Source organism: Ambystoma mexicanum, chromosome 3p (assembly GCF_040938575.1).
Source record: "Ambystoma mexicanum isolate Mex_15411 chromosome 3p, UKY_AmexF1_1, whole genome shotgun sequence".
In the NCBI taxonomy this organism is placed as follows: domain Eukaryota; kingdom Metazoa; phylum Chordata; class Amphibia; order Caudata; family Ambystomatidae; genus Ambystoma; species Ambystoma mexicanum.
This window is the reverse complement of record NC_090925.1, coordinates 732,306,048-732,321,439: the sequence shown is the minus strand read 5'-3', so window position 1 is coordinate 732,321,439 and position 15,392 is coordinate 732,306,048. Positions and strand designations below refer to the sequence as shown.

The window sequence follows — 15,392 nt, the reverse complement described above, 5'->3', positions numbered from 1 at the left end:
ACCAAATATATTTTTTTAAGATTTCCTAGCAATATATACTAAAATCTTCTTAACCCAAACTACTTCTTTCCCAGCTCACCTCTCCCTGTTCCTGCTCTTTCCTCAGTTCTCTATGTTCTTAGTCCCTTCACACTGAATACCACTTATTTTTTAAAACTTGTGCTCACCCTATTATATATCCTATTCTTTCAACCTCTTTCTTTCCTCATCGTATCCCCTATCTAACATAGCTCTCCAATATCTCTCTCTCTATGTCCTCCTTTCTATCCTCCTTTAAGCATGCAGTGATCATGCAGATATTGAAAACACATTCTCTTGATCTTTCATTCTCTGGATACTTCTGACCTATTTCTCTTTGTTTTCTTTCTAAACTACTTTAACAGATTGTCAGATTTTCTCCTATCTGAATCAGCACTCTATTTTACCACCTTAACATTATGGTTTCTGTCCCCCTCAGTCGACTGAAACCTATTTTCTTCAAGTTTCTAACTTCCTTCTGTTCAGCATGATAAACTTTTCTCCATACTCATCCTCTTAAGAGTTATCTGCAGCTTTTGATACTGTGGATCACGCAACTCTTCTTTTTACTCTAACTTTCTGGTTCGGTTCTTCACTGGTTCCACTCTTACTGTTCTGAACGCACGTATTCTGTGTACTCGGCTGGTAATATCTCATCTGTGCTATAGTTTTCCTCAGGGTCCTGTACTTGGGTTGAAGGGGTATTCATTCTATACTATTCTGCTTTCTGCCCTGAGCACTTCATTTAATCTCTAGTTACGTCTAGGCATATGACTCAAATAAGTTTCTTTCTCCTCCTGGTCTGATCCCCTTCATATTACGATCTACCTATCTCTGTCAAATTTGGATGCATTCTCCTTTCTTTCATCTCAATCCCACCGAGAACCCTTTATTTCCTGTCCTCCTCCCAACCTCCCATCTAACCGTGCCTGCCCTGCCCTCTTTCTCACCAACTACGCTCAACCATGGTGTTACTTTAGACTCTTCTCTTCCCCTTTCCTCACATTTTTAAAACTACCCATACTTGTTGACTCCATCTGTATCATTTGTTGTGCCCTTTCCTTAATCTCGCTTCAAGTTACTAAACGCATTATTTCTCCATTTTTTCTCACCTCAGAAAATGCTTTGCCCTTTTGTTTGGCATCCCCTCCCCTCATCTTACTTCTGTGAGGGGCCAGTAATGCGAGGTGGACAACAGCTTATAGTTTTCTCAGTGTTTTAAGTAAAGAAAAGGCAAAGAAAACCTAACTAAGCCTACTCTACCAGGGGGTTCCCTACCGGTCTAGGTTCTAAGAGAAAATCCTGTTGCATACGCAAAATTGGCCCTCACACTAAACAATAATACATTCAAAACAAATCATAAACAATATAGATAAATGATTACCAAATAACCAGTGACTTTGATACGTTCCACGTGTCCAGGGTAGATCTCTATCCCAGGAATGTCCAAAGTCAATCTCTCACAAAGAAAAGTAAAGTCTTGAACCAGTTTTTGAAAAGTTAAAAAAACTAAATATTCACCCAAACAATAATTACTGGTAACAGATTTTTCTCTGTTCGTTGTAAAGTTCCCTTTCCAATTTCCAAAAGAAAACAGCACCAATGGTAATCCTGGATAACCTCCTTTCAAGATAGATTTGCCAAGGTTCAAAACAAAAATACCACTTCTGTTCATTCTGCTGCTACGTGGTACTTTAAAGACGTTAGGTAACTTAAAGACCAGACTCTTTGTCCTCCACAGGCAGGCAAGGCACTCTTCCTTCCCATGCCATTTAAAGGGGTAGCTTCTTTGCCTCTTCTATCTGTCTTCCAGCTACCACTAGACTAGAATCTGCCTTAGCTTCTAGACTGCTTCTCTCTCTCAGCTTAAACAGTCTCAGCTTTACAGATTGTTGAATAGTTTTCTTTTTAACAAGCACCCAGCTCCCTTCCCCAGCTTTATATACACATCTTGTTTCCAGAAGTGACCCCCAAGCTGTATTGCCACTTTTCCAACCTTGGGTAACCTTGTCACCCTAGTATCAGAGGACACTGGATTTATAACCGCTTCAACAACTTCAAAACAGTTGTGTTTAGGTCTTAATAGGGGTGGTTTTACGTTGGAAAGGATCTGTCTACTAGCTTGCACTTATCTTGACTTCAGCAACTTCTACAACTACAAAGTATTTGTTCTGGATGTTACAAGATTCAGGTTTCAGAGGGGAAATAGAATTAGGTACACATGACCACTCTTTGATGGAAAATTTCAACTTCAAAGACTTGCGTTCCCTTTCATTCATACAGACAGCCGCTTTAACATGGATTGGGAATCACCATCAGACAAGAATTTTGGGTGCTTCATTACTTAAAAAACAGACATTAGACCCCGCCATCCCTACAAACTATCGCCCAATCACAACAGTCCCCTTCCGTCTGAAAATTTTAGACAAAATGGCTTATCTACAAATACAGAAACACTTGGAATCTAACCATCTGCTAGGTGCTCGCCAGTCAGGCTTTCGGCCCCAGCATGGGACCGAAACAGCTTTAATAGACCTAAAAGCCCAACTTGACAAGCTCAGAGATCAAGGAAAGTCAGCCCTCCTCCTGCTTCTAGACTCATCGACTGCGTTCAACTTGGTAGATCATGGGATCCTTTGCAGGCATCTGAACTTGGCAGCTCACTTTTCTAAAGAAGCTATAGTATGGATTGAATCCTTTCTTAACAACAGGTCTATGAGAGTCTTCTCCCCCACCGCAGCTGCAGAGCCCATCCCCATCTCCTGCGGAGTGCCTCTAGGGCTCCTGCATCCCTCCTATCCTGTATAACATCTTCACGAAGCCCCTGTTCGATCTTCTGGACCTTCTTAGTATCACCTACACTAACTATGCAGATGATACTCAGATTCCCCTACCGCTTACTGGTGATTACGACAAGGATTATGCCTTGGTGAAAAGGGTTTATCTCATCATCCAGGCATGGATGGCCACCCATGGACTATGCCTGAATGATGACGTGACGATTATCATCATCTTGGGCACCTCCTCCACCCTCCAAAAATTGGGACCTAAATACTCTTCATTCAATGTTGACAGCATCCCCATTACGGTCGCTAGCGAGGTCAAAACTTGGGTTTTTACCTGGACTCGACCCTCTCCTTTAAGAAACCGGTCAATGCACTGGCATCTGCCACAGCATAAACTTGTAAATTAATTAGAGCAGGTAAACCTTTCCTGTCCAACAATAGCTGCACCACCCTGGCAAGAGCTCTTGTTTTGTCGAAGCTTGATTATTGTAATGCTCTCTATTTTGGGGCCAATAAGGAAATTATTATGAAAATCCAGCGCCTCCAGAACAATGCTCTTAGAGCTTCACTAGGCATCTCCAGGAGAGATCATATCTCTGAAACAAGGAGAGCAAACAACTGGCTATCCACGCAGGATACAATCCAGTTGAAAGTGGCTTCTCTAACATACAAATGCCTAAACAATGCGGCACCTTGCTACCTGACTGAGAGAATCATTAGAAAAACCTCTATAAGACCCTCCAGACTATCGAATACCAATTGCCTTCTGGTCCCAAGATTTAAACTCTCTAGTGTTGGGGGGGGGGGGGGAACGTAGCTTCCCGGTTAAGGCAGCCCAACTGTGGAATTCCTTAGCCCCTTCTCTACGAGAAGATCAATCCTACCCACAATTCCAGCAGAACCTCATAAATTGGCTCAAAGACTCAGACCAGCAAGTTGGCATATGATTCCCTTTTACCTCCCGATTCACCCTGTACATAATAAGTGTATGATTACCCTGTACATAATAAATGTAGGACCATAAATTGTACACAGCATCTTAGCTGTATCCTGACTAGACCTTGCATTATGTAAATGTACTTTTGCTAATTACCATCTGTAATAATGTTCACCATAATTTGTATATAGCATTTTATCTTTATCCTGACTATGCAACATCATCCTATCCTAGATTGTATTTCTGTTTCATGTAAATATACCTATGCAAATGTACTTTCTGTAACCAGGCAAGCTGTCTTATGCAATGCGCCCCAATACCCACGGGTCTGGTGCGCAATACAAGTAATAAAATGCAAATAATACAAATACATGTGATGGCATCATGAAGCAAGACACAGACAAAAGATTCAAAATACACAACAAAATAGATTATTAACTCAAATGTCGGGATGGTAGAAGGCCTAACTTGCCCAACAATAAGGTGGGGATTTCCCTACCTTAATGAAACTAAGGAAAGCTGAGTCAAGGTGTTCAACTTAAAAGACTGTGTCCTAAACCTATACTTGCCGTCACAACTAAAGCTAAACAATGTGTAGGGATGTCAATCATAAAAGTAATGGCGATCAACACAAAGTTCTGAGCTCCTTCCAGCCCTTAGCTTCCTCTTCAGATCCCCTTACCAAGTTCAAGCAAGTTCCACAAAAGTCTTAAGATTACCTTGCTCAAGTGCAAATAGTTCCACACAATCCTCGGGGTTCCCTTCCCCAAGTTCAAAGAAATACAGTTCAAACTAAAAGGGTCTTGAGGTCCTGTCATCAAGACGGCATTTGCAGTTAATCAAGTCTCAGGGTTCCCTTTCCCCAAGACTTCAACGTAGCAACCAATGCTTGTTTCATACTTTCAAAGTTCAATTTATCTCCAGGTCAACCTAACCCTCCTTCGGGTTTGTGTCACCAGCTCACTTAAAGTGTCCCTTCTTGGTTTGTTTCACAATATCTTTGGCTTACACAATACAGGGTTAACTGATCTAGGCGCAGTTCTCAGACCACACGGTCCACCCATCATAGGCTGCGTAACCAGAATCCATAGGCTCTTCATCCCACACAGGTTCTTCTGTATTTAGAATACCAAAATTGTAGTGGAGAAACAGTGTGCAGTGCGCTCAACCTCCTTAAATCATGTCAAAATGCAGCGGAAACTACACATGAGGTTACCCTTGGCACCTCAAAAAGTAATAGACAATAAAGATTAGTGTGTGTGTAGTTATACTGCGCAAGCAGACTTATTGTTACAGTAATCAATACTCTACAATAGGTTTTGAGTTCCAAAACATAGTAAAAAAATATAGATGTAGCCATCCAATGGAAGTATGGTGGTTTATTCTATGCACAGCCGACACGTGTTTCGACCAGTCGGTCATTCTCAAGGCTGTTATTGATATAGTTATATTGAGTGGAAAGATGACTACATGCTGGCAATTATAGATGTAACAGCTCTGTACACGTCAATTAGTCATGAGCTGGCTATACGTACTATTGATTATGTGTTTAGAGATCGCTCTGCTTCATTTCTGACACATGTGGAGATGTTAAAGATTTTCTCAAATTCACTTTAAACAATAGTGTTTTTCTTTTTGATGAAACATTCTACCCTCAACTGAAAGCCGTAGCAATGGGGGCCAAATACGCGCCCTCCCTTGCTAACCTTTTCATATCCAATTTTGAGGACCAACACATCCTCAATAACATATACCTTGAGAATATAGTATTGTGGAGACGTTTTATTGACAATGTGTTGATAATCTGGAAAGGCTCTGCTGCCGATTTTGCCTCTTTTGAAAAACATCTAAATGATAATGCATTTGGCATTAAACAGAGTGACAGCACACCAATTAATTTTCTGGATCTAACCATCGCCATTTCTCAAGGGAAAATTGAGACCATGAAATATCATAAACCCACATAGGTCAACAGCACACTACATGCTGACAGTTGCCATCGTAAAACGACTGTCATGAACATCCCGGCTGGGGAATTCTATCGGGCACGACGCAACTGCAGCACTGATATATCACTCTCAAAAGAGAGCAAACTTATAACCACAAGATTCAGAGAAAGCGGCTACTCTGACAATGTTATAGCTAAGGCACGCATCAGAACAGACAATAAGCCAAGAGTAAATATGGTTAAACTTGACAACACCAATAAAGTAGTACGAACACCAAGGAAATGTATAGATATCATCACACGATATTCCACTGATGCACACAAGCTATACAATATCGTACAAAGACACTGGGATCTTCTGAAATTAGATAATGATATCATGCCTTTTCTCAGTGATAAACCATCCTTTGCATATACGAGAGCACAAACCTTGAAAAACGGACTTTGCCCTTCACATATTGTTGCTTCTAAATCCAAAGGATTGGAGTGGTTGAAAACAGCGAAGGGATTTCATAAATGTGGTACTTGCACTGTATGTAAGCATGCATACTCGGACTGTAGAGAATTCACTAAATAGCTTGGTATTAAAGCAATGATCACCGACTTTATCAACTGTAGGACCAAGTTTGTTGTCTATGCAATTGTGTGGGTCTGCCTAAAGGTATGTGTAGGCAGCACGATTAGGCAGCTACGCATCCGAATTCGAGAACACCTTAGTAGTCTCAAGAAACAGGATCACTTGCTGCCATTGGCCACTCACTGGCAGGAATGCCATCAGATGGACAATGTTGATGATATAAGATTCATTGGCCTAAAGAAGGCCTCTATTAGGAAGAGAGGAGGAGACTTGAAGCTCAAATTGAGACAACTGGAAGCTAAAACCATCTGTAATTTACGATGTGTCCAACATGGTTTGAACACGGACAATGAAATGTATGTTTTCCGATGACTTAGATATGTGTTCCTTATCTGCAATGTGTGACTTGATAAATGCCTTGATGAGATCCATCCAAGTATTACCCCAGACCTCTAATCAACAAATGTGACACCTCCCAGTGCTTTATCATAACCAACTAGTTATCATGACCATATAATTATTCATGACATGAGTATGAGTTACCTCACCTCATATTTATTATATGAGCATTCTGGTTCGGGACTTCAATTTTTGCCCCACATCCAGTATTCATAATACCTTTATTAATAATTGACTAATTCCAAAGGTTCGCTGATTAATATACACCAAAGGATTATTAGAAATCCCATAATCGTCTTTGAAACAATTCTTTCTTTCTTTTTCCTTTATAAACATTTAATTCTGCCATAATAGTTTTACACTGTGTGTATCTTTAATTGTCCACAGATTAACTTAATCATGTTTTTTAGTTTTTGATGGTAATAGACACAACTGCAAGGTTGTGTTTACCTTGGCGTCAGTGCTCGCGCATGCGCGTGATGTCATTTTTTGCTTGTGCGCATGCATGTGATGTCACGCCTTTACGCGTTGCGTAGCGTTGGGATACATCCCTGAGATGAAGATCAGAAGGTAGGGTAAATTCAACTTTGGATTTTACTGAATCACATTGGATATATCATTGGGGTTATCTGACCTTCCATCATCTTGCTATTCTAGGTATTGGGACCTTATTAATATATTAGATTTTTTGACATGGGCAGGCCAACGTGCTACATCATAACGCACGCAAAGGTGAGAGAAAGGGAAATTCCATTACTATTGTGATATACCAATATACTTACCAGTTCTTTCTGCATTAATCCCAATGTATGGAGCTTATATAGTCAACTGGTCACTATATATATTTTCAGGCATCAAAGCCATGAACCATGATGGTCTCGAATAATAGTAAAAAATAATAATAGTAAATGAATGAGGCACCATTATAACAATTTAACCAAATGAATCCACATAAGAAGTTTGCGAATGACCGGCTAGGGTTAGGATATTCCCCTTTCTCAATAAGACAATCAATCTAGAGCTACTAGTTTTGCACAATCAAATGAATTTCGAGTCCATTTGTATATTTAGAACTTTTTCTCCCGTTTCATGTCTAACTTTTGTAGGATTCATCCCCAGAATTATTTGGAGAGTTACTAGCTTTCTCAAATTGGGTCTCACCAATGCACAAATATAAAAGGTATTCTTCAACTCACTATCACCCTGAATAATCTAATTGGATGCAATCAGAACAGAAAACATGAATATTGATAAAGAATGATTCTAACAAAGTGAGAATTTCACTAACACAATGTCAATTGAATTATGATCATGTGCTAAGAGTTTTACACCTTATTCCCCCGTAACTGCTCCCGCCCTCCATGATTGTCCTTGCCTGATCTTGGGTATGTATACCCTTTTGTTGTTACTTATAATGCATATTTGCACTGAATACTCGTTACCCGCACAATTGTACATTATTTATGCATTACCTATGATTTTGATGGTTATAATTTATCACCTACCATCAATTGTTGCAACTATATCAATAACAGCCTTGAGAACAACCGACTGGTCGAAACACGTGTCGGCTGTGCATAGAATAAACCACCATACTTACATCGGATGGCTACATCTATATTTTTTATTACTATGTTTTGGGACTCAAATCCTATTGATTACTGTAACAATAAGTCTGTTTGCGCAGTATAACTACACACCCCAATCTTTATTATCTTCTGTATTTAGCCTCGTGTACAGATCCAAAATGCATTTAGTTCCTCCTTGTTCGCCTCTTGACTTTATGTGCAGTTTTATAGTCTTCTGGCTTCTCCTAGTTAGCCTTGTGGCTCTGCCATTACGTATTACACACCTCTATCAGTCTTTGGCCTTGTCGCACTGCATCTATTCATAAGATTCATTTTATGGTGGTCTTGTTCATGCCCCACCTTTTTTTGCACTCTTTCACACTTGCTCTTTTTCCCATATGTAGCTTTTATGTGGGCACTGTCCCCCTTTGACTTTCATTAGCTATTGGCGTTGCCCGTAAAGTTGTATTTCAACTGCGTGTTCAATAAGCTTAATTTCAGGTTTTCGTTCAGTTCGGTATTCAACATGCATAGTTTAGCGTGGTTTCAACTTTTCATTCAGTTCAGTATTCATATGCACAACTCAACTTGGTTTGAAGTTTTCATTCCTACAGCGTTTCGTTATTCTTGCACAGCCCACCCGGAGCGCCCCGGGTTTTGAGTGGCTTTCCCTGACACTCACCGGTCTTGGGCGTCCTGCTCCAGCAGCTCCTGCTGCTTCCTTTTGCTTCTCCAGCTGGCGCTCTGACCACTGCAAGCCCCGCTTGCATGCCAGTTGGAATCCTGCATGCATCTGCAACTTTGTTGCTTCTGTGTGGATGCAGACAGCTGCCTTCTCCCTGGCTTGTGCAGCCCCAGCTGCTCGATCTCTGTCACAGAGATAACCACACCTTGGAGATGTCGGCGGCTTCTTGGATCCTCCTCAGGTCCCACCATAACTGCCTCCTCACGGAAAGGGGCTGCTGGTCTCTCCTAAACAGACCTCCCTGTTGCTCCCACTGTTGTCTCACAGATCTCCCTTCATGTTCCAATATACTGGTGCGACCGGGTAACGTAGAAAAGGCATCGGCATAGGGAGATAACTTGTCCACGACGTCTGATTTCATGTTCGGGGAGAGGACGTCGTCCCAATTGATGGCTTCGAGAGTATCAGGAACGGTGTTCACGGTTTCCTCTGATTCTGGTTCCTCGGGTTCTGCGAAAGGCACTCAGACTTGGTTCATTCCACTCCTTCAATGAGTTGATGTGATATACCTTATCGGTTGTGGTCCTATCAGGTTGATGCACCCGATAAGTCACTGGGCTGAGTACGTCCGTGATTTTGTACAGCCCTCGCCATCTGGTCAATAACTTGTTTGCAGAGGTAGGTAGGAGTACCAGTACCCGGTCTCCGGGGTTGAAAGTCCTCATTCGGCTCCCCTTATTATAGTTCTTCTCTTGGGTCGTTTGTGCCTGGTTGAGGTTGGCTTCGGCCAAGGTACGCAGAGCCCTCAGATGGGTTTTTAGCTCCTCAGTGTATTTAGTAAGAGATACCTCCTCGCTGGCTTCCCATTCTTCCTTAACCAGATCCAATATCGTCCGGGGTTGTCTTCCAAATAGAAGTTCGAAGGGGGAGAAACCAGTGGAAGATTGGGGCGTGTCCCTTAATACCATCAACACCAGAGGTAACACCCGATCCCAATTTTTTGCATCCGGCCCAGTCAATCTTCTTAGCATTTTCTTGATGGTCTAGTTATATCGTTCGACCAGCCCATCTGTCTGGGGATGGTATACTGAGGTCCTCATCTGTTTGATTTGGAGTCGCTCACATACTTGTCGTAGGAGGACGGACATAAAATTTGTACCTGGGTCTGTAATTATTTCCGAAGGCAACCCTACCCGTACAAAAAATGGGATAAGCTGATCGCACAGAATCCTGGCGGATGTCCCTTTTAAGGGAAATGCTTCCGGGTATCGGGTGGCATAGTTGACGATCACTAGCAGATATTTATACCCCCTGCTAGCAGGTTCTAAAGGATCGACGATATCCATGCCGATCCTCTGGAAAGGAACCGCGATGAGAGGCATTTTCTGTAGTGGCGCCTTTGCTGGTAGGACACCGCTGGTCATCTGGCATGTAGGGCAGTTTTTACAGAACTGCGCCACTTCCCCATAAATGCCTGTTAGGGAGAATTCTCTCTTTAGGCTGAATTTCCTAACCTAGTGAGTCCCCCAGCAGCTTTACTGGATTTCTGGAGTTTTTTTTCTCCTGCCAAGAGTGAGACTTTTTTCCCACTCTTGGACATGATTTATGGTGTTCCTTTGACTGTTAATGTGTTTTATGGGCTATGAGGTCCTTTACTCCATAGGGTCTCATGTGTTTTTCCTATGTGTGTTACACAGCACCCTCCGTGCAGTAACACAGGGGTGTCATAGTGACACCCCACCATACCCTGGGACTGACTACTGTCTCCCAGGGCATGTAAAGTCACCATTGGCTTTACTAGTCCCAGATTATGAACAGAAACCAGTACAAACCATCATATTGTGGACATACTGGTTGGGGCAATTCAATTGCCCTGGAGTCTGTTAGTCGAGGGGGCACGTCTCCGTCCCCCCTGATCGAGTTTTGGCTGGTGGCACGAGATACTACTTTTTATATTCGACCGCAAATATATCCCTATGGGATTTTCCCATTGTTCGAGGCTACCAACTTTCATTATTTAATTCTCATAGCCTCGAACATACAGCTGGTTTATTTATTTAATATTAATTCGCCGGTTGGTATTTTTTGCCAGGACTTGATTCTAAAATGGCGTTTGTGTTCTCTTCTGTGACTCCAACCCAAGTCGAGCCCTTTGTTCCACTTTTTGGCGGGCTTCTCCACAGAAGACTCCAAAAGTGGTGGCATTCTATCTGGGTCCACAGGGGGTGTGGGAGGGGGTTTAGGCACCCTGGACTGAGTTACCTTGGTAACTCAAGTCGCACTCTTGTGTGATTGGCCCAAGTGGTGAGCCGGCCGGCTCACCACTTAGCATGTTTGATTGACAGCTAGGCTGAGTGAATGGGGGTGTGCTGCATAAAAGCAGGGCTTTGGGGACTGGAACTTCAGAAGTCGCCACAGGACCCGAGAATTCGACGAGGGAGAATCTGAGCCGACCTACCACGACGACACCACCGGTGGGGCCCTGCGGAACCGACTCACCACTTCCCGACAACAGAGAAGATCTCCCGGCTGGAGAGGCTTCTTCCCCTGACTGGTGGGCACAACCAGTTTACCTTCTTTTCCTCGCATCCCAGGACGTCCTGTGGTCGAATTGCCCGTGTCAAGCACCCCGGCAACCGGATAGCCACTTACCCACTGGACCGCGAATCAAAGGACCGCTCCTTTTACCTGAGAACTCCGCGGCTGGTTTCTTCCCTGGCAGTGCAACGGACTCCTGTCTTCCTCCCCGACGAGATCCTCTCTTCCCCCGGACGAAGCACCGACTTGCATCCGCTGCCAGGAACAACTGCCCCCGCTGGAGTATTCTCACCACTTTAACGTACTGTGTCCGCCAGGCCTCCCTTTCTAAAGATTGCTACAAGGTAATAATAATCCCTTAACCTTCTGGACTGGGCTGGCCGCCTTGACCATCTAACTGGTCCCTTTCTTTGGTCCAACTCTTTTTTGAACCTTTTCAAGACTTTTGTGCATTGCAACTGTGTGACCTTGGACACATGTCGTTCTGATCCTCTTAAAGTGGATCCGGCCTACTGAACTCTTTTACTTTGCCTTCCTCTCGTGTTGTGTTCTTGTAAAAGTGTTGGGATCTGTTTCAATTTATACTCTGCTTTTCTCTCCCTTTTAAAAACGAATTATTAGAGTGCCATCTGCGTTAAGCGCTCACCGCTGTCTGAAAATAAGTGGGGCTTTACTAAATAATTGTCTAATATTCTTTTAAGGGAGTGTATATCTTTTAGTGACCGTGTTTTTGAACTGCTTAACATTAGTGCCTGTGTGTTTTACTAGATGTGGTTTTAAATAAATAATTATATCTCTTTTACACCAAGCTCTGGTCAGTGTTTACTTGTTCTACTGTGTTCTTCTGACCTATCGTGAATACTCTGTATACTGCCTAACTCTTCTTGAGGGAAGTCTGACTGCTCAGCCACAGCTACCAAGTGAATCTGTGTGGTACAGACTGCTACCAAGTGGGTTTACTGCCAAACACCTGTAGTCTTAAATCTTTTGCAGTGGTCCCAGAGGGAACTGCATAGGTTTCTGCTTAACAATGCCCGGCCAGTAAAACCGCTTCGATAGGTTTTGCTGGGTCTTGAGGGAAGCCATATGGCCGCCACAGGGATGGTTGTGAGCCAGTTGTACAACTATGGCACAATGTTTCTTTGGTAGCACCAATTGCTCTTTAGCGACCTCATCCTCGCCCTTATATCTTCGATATAGCAGACCCCGGCGTAGTAGGAACCCCGGTCCCCTAGTTAGATCAGGTTCCCCTTCTTGTGTTGCCCTTTCTCGTGCTACCCGTAGAGTCGGGTCAGTTAGGGTCTCCCCCCTAATGGTGTCTTCATTCTCCTCCAAACTCCAGTCGATGGGTCTGGTCATGTAACTAGCTTGACACCATTCCATCCGGGTTAGTCTTTTCCGTCCTGGCAAGGGGGCCAGGGAAGTAGAGTCCGACCCTGGGGCGTCGGAATCGTGCAGTTTTTTCTTCCTTTCCTCCAGGGCATTCAAGGCCTGTTCAAAACCAGGCAGGTCGGTCCCTATCACTACCGGGGCAGGCAGACACGGTAGGATGGCAGCCCTCAAGGGAGTGGTTGTGTCGTTTAGTTCTACCACCACATTCTTCATTGGATAACAGTTTACGTCCCCATGAATACATCTAATAGGTACTGTTATATTAGATAAGTAGGGAGTGTTACTCACGGTTGGTGATATGGCGGTCTGCCGGCTGCCGCTGTCGAGTAGAGCGTGCAATGGTCTGCCATCCACCCGAATGTCCACCACATAGGGGCCCGGGATACTCTCCTCCGACCCAGGGCTCAGGTATCCGATGTCCATCAGTTCGGCTGGTGTCCTTCTGGGGCAGATCCTGGCTATATGGCCCCATTCGTTGCACTCGTAGCATTGCGGTTGCTTGTATCCTGGTGCTGCCAACGGATGTTTCTCCTCGACTCCTGGTTTTTAGTCTTCTGGTTTTCTCGAGATGTCGTCGGCCTGTCTCCATCTTGTGGTTAGGGTTCTGCACCCCCTAAACGCAAGGGGATCGGATATTGGGATTGCTATCCGGGCTGTTACCGCAGTTGGCTGCATCTTGTGGTGACCCGCCTTCTGGTATGTTGAGGGGATATCTACCGCCTCAGTCAAGGTGGGCCAGTGGTGCGGTCTAACCCACCTCTGCATCTGTCCTGGCAGGGCTTCGATAAATTGCTCCAGGATTATTTTGTCGAGTATGGGTTGATTCGCTGGGGTTGGAGGAAGCAGCCATTTCTCGACCAAGTCCTTTATACGGTATTATAACTGGTGCAGGCTTTCCCCCACCCCAAGTCTGGTCTCTCTCAGCTGTATCCGGTAAACTTCTTCATCTAGGCCTAGACGATCCAGGACTGCGGCCTTAATTTCTCCGTAAGGAGTGCTGCCAATAGGATTTACCGCCTGGTAGGCACCCTGCATCACCCCAGATAGTAGGGGGGCGACATACTGTCCCCAACTGTCCGGAGGCCATTGCGCATTCCTAGCGATCCTCTCGAAACTGGTGAAGAAGAAGGCAGGATCTTCTCCCTCTTTATATTTCTGGAGGAGAGCTGACGGCACCAATGGTTGGTTTCTTGCGTTGGCCACCACATCTGTGAGGCGGGCGATGGTCTTGTGTTGTTTATCCTGGACCGTGGTTTGTATGGTGCCCTGCAGCTGGATGGCCTGCTGGAAAGCTTGCCTATCCGCAGCTGCTTGTTGGGTTTGCAGCTGTATTAATTGTTGCAGCTGCCCCTCCGATAGAGTCTTGATCAGTGCCTCCCACCTTCATCGCCAGTGTGATAAATAGACTTCAGGAGACAGGCGGATGCTGAAACTATATTTATTCCAATGGGGAAAAGGGTCCTTAACATAAACAAAGAATATAGTCCTCTGGTTTCCTTCACCAGTGTTTGGCCCTTTCAGAGTAGATTGAGGCAGTCCCCCAACCTTGTCCTATCTCGTGGTGTCCGGATAGGCCCACCACTCCGGTCTTCGTTCCTCCTCCTCCTCTTCTCTTTCCTGTAAAAAGAGAGACTCTTGTCAGTTTCTTTTGGCGCGCTTTTATAGGCTTCCTTAATTTCAAGTCCCCACCAATCGCCACCAGCCCTGTCTAGCTCACATCCCATTGGCCGCTGATGTATTGTCCCGCCTCCCTTAAAGGTTGCCGTGCCTGCGTGATCCCATCCTTGCTTCCGGAGTCCTGGGGAACGTTTGAGGCGATCACGTGATCGTGGCCGCGTCGGATATGGGTGGGCTCTGGGCGCCTTTCAGCCGCGACCTGCTCCGGGGCCGCCGCGGGGCACGGCACGCTGAAGGGCCGGTCGCCCCCCCACCTCGCCATGGAGTGCCGGCGCCCTCTCCCCCCCCCCCTTCGGGACCGGGTTTCCCAGCAGGTGAGTGCGGTGGTGATACGCCACGTCTCCGAGCAGTGGCTCGCGTTCCTTCACTTTCGGCGCTGTTGACAGCCGAGCGAGAAGGAGCCGTCCCGCTGCCTCGGCTTTCAGGGCCCCCGACCACAGGTGCGCCCAACACCCCCTGCGGGCTCCGAGGCGCATCCCCACACATCCTAAGAAACCTGAGAAAGACCTGGGGAAAGGGAAACATTCCCCCCGGGAGTTTTTGAACATTGTGAAGATAAAATACTTTGTTTCCTTTGTACCCTGGCGGAGAATCAGTCCAAGGAACCTTTTGAGACTTTATTGTGATGTTCTGCCCTTGACGAAGAACATTTAGTTTTTCCTACAACTGAAGGTGGGGAAAACGTCCAGGGAGAGCGAGCCATTTTTCTGAACCGAGATGATCATTTTTCTTTAGTTGATTTAGAATGTAAGGGAAGGAGATAAGTTTCTTACAAGACGGTGGACCATTTACTTTTGACAAGACCTCCTGACAGAATCCTTAGTTTATTTAAGGTGGAAAACCCCCTCTTTGAAATAGGGATAGTTG

At 44.7% G+C, this 15,392-nt stretch overlaps 1 protein-coding gene across 1 annotated transcript in view; it reads right to left on the bottom strand.

Moving 5' to 3' along the window:
* STK36 (serine/threonine kinase 36) overlaps nucleotides 1–15,392 on the bottom strand; it is a 682,518-nt gene that overhangs the window by 595,893 nt on the left and 71,233 nt on the right. The gene's annotated exons all lie outside the window — the stretch shown is intronic.